This window comes from Ipomoea nil, unplaced genomic scaffold (assembly GCF_001879475.1).
Source record: "Ipomoea nil cultivar Tokyo-kokei standard unplaced genomic scaffold, Asagao_1.1 scaffold2818, whole genome shotgun sequence".
Lineage (NCBI taxonomy): Eukaryota > Viridiplantae > Streptophyta > Magnoliopsida > Solanales > Convolvulaceae > Ipomoea > Ipomoea nil.
This window is the reverse complement of record NW_017619246.1, coordinates 959271-966606: the sequence shown is the minus strand read 5'-3', so window position 1 is coordinate 966606 and position 7336 is coordinate 959271.

The window sequence follows — 7336 nt, the reverse complement described above, 5'->3', positions numbered from 1 at the left end:
ACTTGGCCGCGGGTAGGTGGCGGGTCCCCTACCCCCACCTACCCCCCACTGATTCTTTTTCATCAAAAAACGCCCCGGGAACCTTTGTGGAACCCGAAACCATGCTTAGACACTTTCAACGCAATTGATAACACACGTAGACAATTAACGGATCAAAATCAAGAAACAAACGGCACATAACCTATCATGCTTTTCTAAACATAATAAACACCCAATCATGCGAATTCCCACCCAATATACCAAGATTAATACCATACAGATTCCACGATATAACCTAGGGTTCTAATTATTTTTAAATCAATAAGAACACAATTCATCTTCCAAAATCAAGATTCGGTAGTAATATCATATAACTATCAAGAACCTCATATAATCATTAAGAACATTAAGAACACCATATAATTATCAACAACGTCATATAATCATCAAGAACACCATAATTATCAAGAACCTCTCCTCATCAAGATCACCCATGGAATCATCCCACCAATCATCAACAATAATATCACAAATAATCAATACACAATAATATGGGGAAATCCTAAGAGGGGAATCATAGCTATGAAAATAGGTTTTGTTGAGACATGAGTTACCTTTTAGCCTTAATTAATTCCTTGGCTATGAAGGGTCTTTCTTGAAGCTTTCTTCTTTCTGATTTCTCTTAGGGGAATTCTTGGAACTTCTTGTGTGGTGATTATTGTGGTGGGGGGGTTCTAGGTGCCTCTTAAGTCCCCTATTTATATATTTAGGAGTCCTAATTAGGAACTAATATTATAGGTTTGCTAATTCTATTCCTTTTGGGACTAAGGATTGGGTTTAGGGATAAGGGCCCATGGACTATGGTGGGCCTTTCCTAATTAATTATTGTGATTTAATTCTTTCTTTTTGGGTAATTGGTTAAATGATTTATTGGTTTTAGGGATCGTAACACGGGGTGTTACACTCTCCCCTCCTTACGAGGGGCTTCGTCCCCAAAGCCCGGTATGTTAATCCATTCTTTCACCCCTAGGCATCCCGCATCTTGGCCTCCCGGTTAGGAATGTGGCCCCACGTTTTGCCTTAGCTGGGGTAGACTGAATTTCTGGTGGTGTTGTGATAGAAGGGTTTTGGGTCTACCTCGGTCTCCTGCTCCTGAGCTGGACGCCCCGCGAGTGCCCAAGGTGGCCTCGATTGCTGCCACCCTTTGATCTAGGGCGTGTGTCGTACGGATCAAGGATGAGAACCCTTCCTCCATGATTTGGTTTTGCCGGTTGAGCTGTGCGAGTATGCGTTCATTGATCGAGCCCTCGTTTTGCTCCCTTGGGTTCCCTCCTGATCGTGGTTGCACCAACGGGTTGGGTTCGTCATCCTCCTCCTGGTCCTCATTTCCCTCCAGGATTCCGCAATCTTGCATTGCCCATTTGAGCTTCTTGTTGGAGATGTCTAATTGGTCGACCAATTCTCTTCGTTCATCCTCGGGTTTTTGACAAATTTCTTCGAGGGTGAGGTAATGTCCTCCCTCGGTATAGTAGATATCATTGCGGCTTAGATTCTGGGCGTTAAAGACCATGCCATTTGCGGTCTTTACCTCGGTGTGGCTTAGGTCCACCCCCTTTTTCTCCATGATCCAACTTAGGATCATCCCGTAGGGTAGGCTAAGTTGGTTGCCTGATTTGCAAAACTCCATGTGTTTTAGCATGAGGGCCGGCAGGTTGAACTTGCTTTTGTGTTTCAAGAAGTAGGCAAAGGTGCACTCTAAACTCCCCACGTCCTTGCTTTTATTGTTCGTGGGCAAGAGGCTATCGGTTACAATCATAACCAATATCTTTTGTTCCGCCGATAGCCACTTTCTATTCGGTTGTGTGGCCGAGGTGAATCCTTCCTCTTCCCGAGGAGGTACCCGAGGTAGTCTTTGTACCCCGTGTTTTGGGTATCAATCCACCCCTTTCGGTCATAGCTTGACACACCCGTGGTGGTCAATTTCAAAAGCTTGGCCATACGGCCTTCGGAGAGTATGATTTCCTTGCCGCGGACCTTGGTGGTGATTTCTAGCTTATCGCCCCATTTGGTGGCTACAAGATGTTGATAGAATTCTTTCACCAATTCGGGGTACGTATCCCCCTTGATGGTGAGATATGTATCTAAAAGCCCTTGGTGTCTAAGCATATCAACCAATTCCAGAGAAAATTGGTCGGGTTCAAGGGCTTTACCTCCGATCACGGTGTAATCGGCGTTGCTCCACTCCGGGGTGCGGGTTCCGAGGGGTTTTTTCGGCATTGTGGAGCTTCTCTTGGTGGAAAATTATCCGGCGAACTTTCCGGTGGTTTTCCGGTGAGTCGGCGGCGAAGTCCCGGTACGTTTTTCGGCGAGGTTCCCGGTGGCGCGGTGTTTGCGAGGGAGACGGTGGCTAGGCGGGTTCCGGCGCCGGTGCGACGAGGGAGCGATGGCGGGGGCGACGTTGGGCAGCGGCAGCAGGTTGCAGCTGGGCGGTGTTCGGGCGAGCGGCAAGTGGCGGTGGTGTGGCGGGTTGCTTCCGGGTTGTCGACGGCGGTGTACGGTGAGCGTCGGCGAGGTGGCTGCTGGTGTCCGGCTTAGTGGCGGTGGCTCGTCGATTTGCTGGGTGGTGTCTTTTGGTGGGGGCGGGGGGGCGGCGAGATGAGATGGAGAGGAGGGGTGAGGGTGAGGGAGTGTGGAAGAAGGGGAAGAAGAATAAGGGTTTTTGATTTGGGGATTTTGTGGGTTTTTAGGGATTTGTAGGGGCTTTAACAAGGGAGTGTTCCCTTGAGGTTTCAAGAAACACTTATGGGCTAGTGGTTAGAGTATTGGTTACTTAAGTGGGTGGTTAAGAGTTCAATTCTCATTAGTACCACTAGGCTCTTTGATGATGGGGCTTTTGTTTTTTTCCTTCTTTTGTCTTCTAGTAGTGAGGCTTGGCTAGTTTGTATAGTTCTAGTTCTACCCCCGTAAATAGGACCGAATTTCGAACCGATCTTTTATTTATAATATCTCTGAAGTAATTAAGCTAAATAAGTAGTTCTACTACGAAGGTGATTACAAGAAATTGCCAACCTAGCCTAGACAGAATTCGTCTTCTTGGTTTTCTCCCACGGGGTTTGCGTGGTCCTCGTCTTCTGGGGTTAGGTTTCCTTCCTCGAGATTGCTCTCGTTCCCGAGGTCGGCTTGAGTGCGGCTCATGACGAATATTTTTCCGGGAGCGCTGTAGTTTCCTCGGTGAGCGGTGTCCCCATGTTGTCCCATGGTGGTAGTGCGTGGTCTTTGGGGTTGGGTGCACAGGAAGGCCTTGTGTCCTTCCTCTTCGCAGTTGAAGCATCGCAAGAGATTGCCCATGCAATCCTTGCCTCTATGGTTCTTGTTGCATTTCGGGCAAGGAAAGCTTCTGGCGCTAGCGTCGTTGTTCCCCAGAGGTGGCCTTTGGTTGGTCAGGTTGCTTGGTCTTGTGTTGGCGTCGTTTCTTGTTCTCTTTACTGGTGGTGCCCCTCCTCCGGGGTTCCTCTTTCGTATTTGTTCCTGAACCCCGCGTTGGAGTAGTTGGATTCGGTAGAGATTAGCGGCACTGGAGTAAGCCTCGTTGAGAGTCCGAGGTCTGCTTACCACTAGTGCTTTTCGGGCTTCAAAGTTGAGGCCTGATACGAATCTCTCTATTTTGGTTACCTCGGTGGGGACTAGTTCTGGTGCGAAGCGTGCTAGTTCGAGGAATCGTTTGTGGTATTCCATGACCGTAGCTGTCCCTTGTTTCAGATGGAGAAACTCTTCGTACATGGATGCTCTTACGTGTGTTGGATAGAATCGCTCTCGTAGTCGTGTTTTGAGTTGTTCCCAGTTGAATCCCGGTTCTTGTTGGTAAGTGGGACCCTCGTGGATCCACCAAAGATCGGCCTCGTGTCCGAAGTAGAATGAGGCTATCTCCACGCGGCGTTCTTCTGGGCATTCTACTAACCCGAGAATTTTGTCGAGGGTTCGGATCCATTCCTCCAGGATTACGGGTTCCTCTTTTCATGAGAATGTGGGTGGTCGATGGTTAGAGACTTGTCGGGCGAAGTCTGCGTTTGTGTTTGATGGAGGTGGTGGGGACCTGTTGTTGCGGAGAGCCACGTCGCTTAGTGCTTGGGCGACTTGTGTTAGTTGTTGCAGTGTTTGGGTTAGGGGGTCGTGTGCGGCGGGTTCTAGAGTCCTTGATTGTCTTCTGTTCGGTGCCATGCTATTGTCTTCCTGGGTCAATGTTTATAAGACTGTTAAATTGGGGCTTGGTGTCCTTCTTTGATGTGATAAGCGGGGGAAAGTTTTCTTCAGGTAAGGGAGGAGAGGTTATGTGTAGGTTTCACAATCTCACCGCGCGTGCTAAGATTCCTGAATCCTATGTTCCTAAATACCTAGGGTTCAAGCCTAATGTTCTAAAGACCGGTCTTAAGAGTCTTATCCTAGGGTCAAACTTAGGCTCTGATACCAACTGTAACACCCCAGATTTTCAAGATATTTAAAACTTATAAAATAAAGGTGAAATCTCATTAAATCTCAAAACATAATACAAGAGTACGGGGTGCTATGCCACACCTGAGCTAGAGAACTCAGGTGCACAGGCTAACTAACTAATTTCCTCAATAATGTAAATGCATAAACATGGCACGCAGGCCGAAAGGGAAACTATCTACTTCTACGTTCCAAGTTCTAGCGCGCTCCAGTGACTTATTCCTCTGTGCCTAAAAGCCAAATATATCTGTTCAGCGAGAGATGCTGGTAACCCACTACAACGCGTTGAAATACAATACATATATATATATATATATATATATATATATATATATATATATATATATATATATATATATACACATAGATATACGAAAAGTCATTTCGAAGCATGAAGATATATCCTACGAGACTCTAGCTTTGAAATCAGGGAACCGACTCGACAAATAGGGGTACACACAGTCTATAGTCATAACCAAGCATATACAATTCTTACACAGGAAACAGTCATAGATAAGCACAACCAATAATCACAATTAAGCATTACTAGCAAGAGCCCTATAATAGTCACAACATCAACCCTTTTTATCTCATCATATAGCACACTTTGTTGGCACCATAGGACCAATCGCATGCCCATACATGAGGGTCAGCGCATATAACTCTGACACGGCCCCGCAGCACCCTGCCCCGTCTCACACTACGGAGGGGTCGATCGCAACCGACCGATGAGCCGCAGCTCTATATAATATTTATATACCTGACCGGTCTTTACCAGCCTGGTTAACAGTTGGGATGGTTCTCAACCCATTCAACTGCCCGTATAGTGGACCTTTGTCCTATATAATATTTATATACCTGACCGGTCTCTACCAGCCTGGTTAACAGTTAGGATGGTTCTCAACCCATTCAACTGCCCGTATAGTGGACCTTAATCCTATATAATATTTATATACCTGACCGGTCTCTACCAGCCTGGTTAACAGCCGGCATGGTTCTCAGCCTACCCGACTGCCCGTATAGCCCGATTGATCTCAACCAAATCGGGGTAACATGCACACATAACACATAGAAAGCACATGCAACCCACATTAACACATTGGGAAGGGGGAGAAAACGTATAACAAAACCTATGCGTGATCCTTCAGATTCTAAGAATAGTCCTAAGGGGTTCATACTTCTTTCACCTAGGTCAACGGGATACCAATTCAACTAGCATGCAATATATAAGACTCATACGACCTACGAACAGTACCCAAAAATCAAACTAGACATAGGCACGATAGACGGAGTCCGTTGGGACACCACGGGAGTCGGGGGAACATCAAACGGGGAAGCCGGGATCTCGAAGTGGGGTACAAACCAGCGGGTAGCCGGTGGGTGGGGGTCACCCGCCGGCGTTCTACTGTCCGGGCAGCGGGTGCCCGGCGTGCAGCTGCCCGCCCGCCGGCTTCCCGCTGCCGGCGTTGCCCAACTTGGCAGCGGGTAGGTGGCGGGTCCCCTACCCTCACCTACCCCCCACTGACTCTTTTTCATCAAAAAACGCCACGGGAACCTTTGTGGAACCCGAAACCATGCTTAGACACTTTCAACGCAATTGATAACACACGTAGACAATTAACGGATCAAAATCGAGAAACAAACGGCACTTAACCTATCATGCTTTTCTAAACATAATAAACACCCAATATACCAAGAATAATACCATACGGATTCCACGATATAACCTAGGGTTCTAATTATTTTTAAATCAATAAGAACACAATTCATCTTCCAAAATCAAGATTCGGTAGGAATATCATATAACTATCAAGAACCTCATATAATCATTAAGAACATTAAGAACACCATATAATTATCAACAACGTCATATAATCATCAAGAACACCATAATTATCAAGAACCTCTCCTCATCAAGATCACCCATGGAATCATCCCACCAATCATCAAGAATAATATCACAAATAATCAATACACAATAATATGGGGAAATCCTAAGAGGGGAATCATAGCTATGAAAATAGGTTTTGTTGAGACATGGGTTACCTTTTAGCCTTAATTAATTCCTTGGCTATGAAGGGTCTTTCTTGAAGCTTTCTTCTTTCTTGATTTCTCTTAGGGGAATTCTTGGAACTTCTTGTGTGGTGAGGGATTATTGTGGTGGGGGGGTCCTAGGTGCCTCTTAAGTCCCCTATTTATATATTTAGGAGTCCTAATTAGGAACTAATATTATAGGTTTGCTAATTCTATTCATTTTGGGACTAAGGATTGGGTTTAGGGATAAGAGCCCATGGACTATGGTGGGCCTTTCCTAATTAATTATTGTGATTTAATTCTTTCTTTTTGGGTAATTGGTTAAATGATTAATTGGTTTTAGGGATCGTAACACGGGGTGTTACAATAGGCTTGAGAAAGGTAATTAACTACTACTTAAATACTTTCATTATTATGTATTTTTTTATGATACTTAATAGTTAATATGTGTTTTTTGCAGAGTTGCCAACTAGAGTTAGGACTGCTGGAACTTCCCTACGAACCATTGCAGTAATATTCATTCATTCTGCTCTCAGTTTTATATTTAGTTGTTATTCTATTCTCTTAGAAAATTTGATTACCATTCTGTTTTTATTTATGGCTTATGAATTCAATTATGTAAGTGCATTTTAGTGCTTCAACCCCTTCCACAGTTCCACTTGATTGAACATTTGAACATCAGGTTACAAGCTTACAACTTCACAGGTATGTGCAGTAGTATGGGCTATGATGATGCTTCCACCTTTGTCTGAATCAAAGGACTTGGGGTTGGTATGTTGCTCAAGTTTTTGGATTTAGTTCCAAAACGTTAGAAGCAATTTCCCTCAAATCTTAA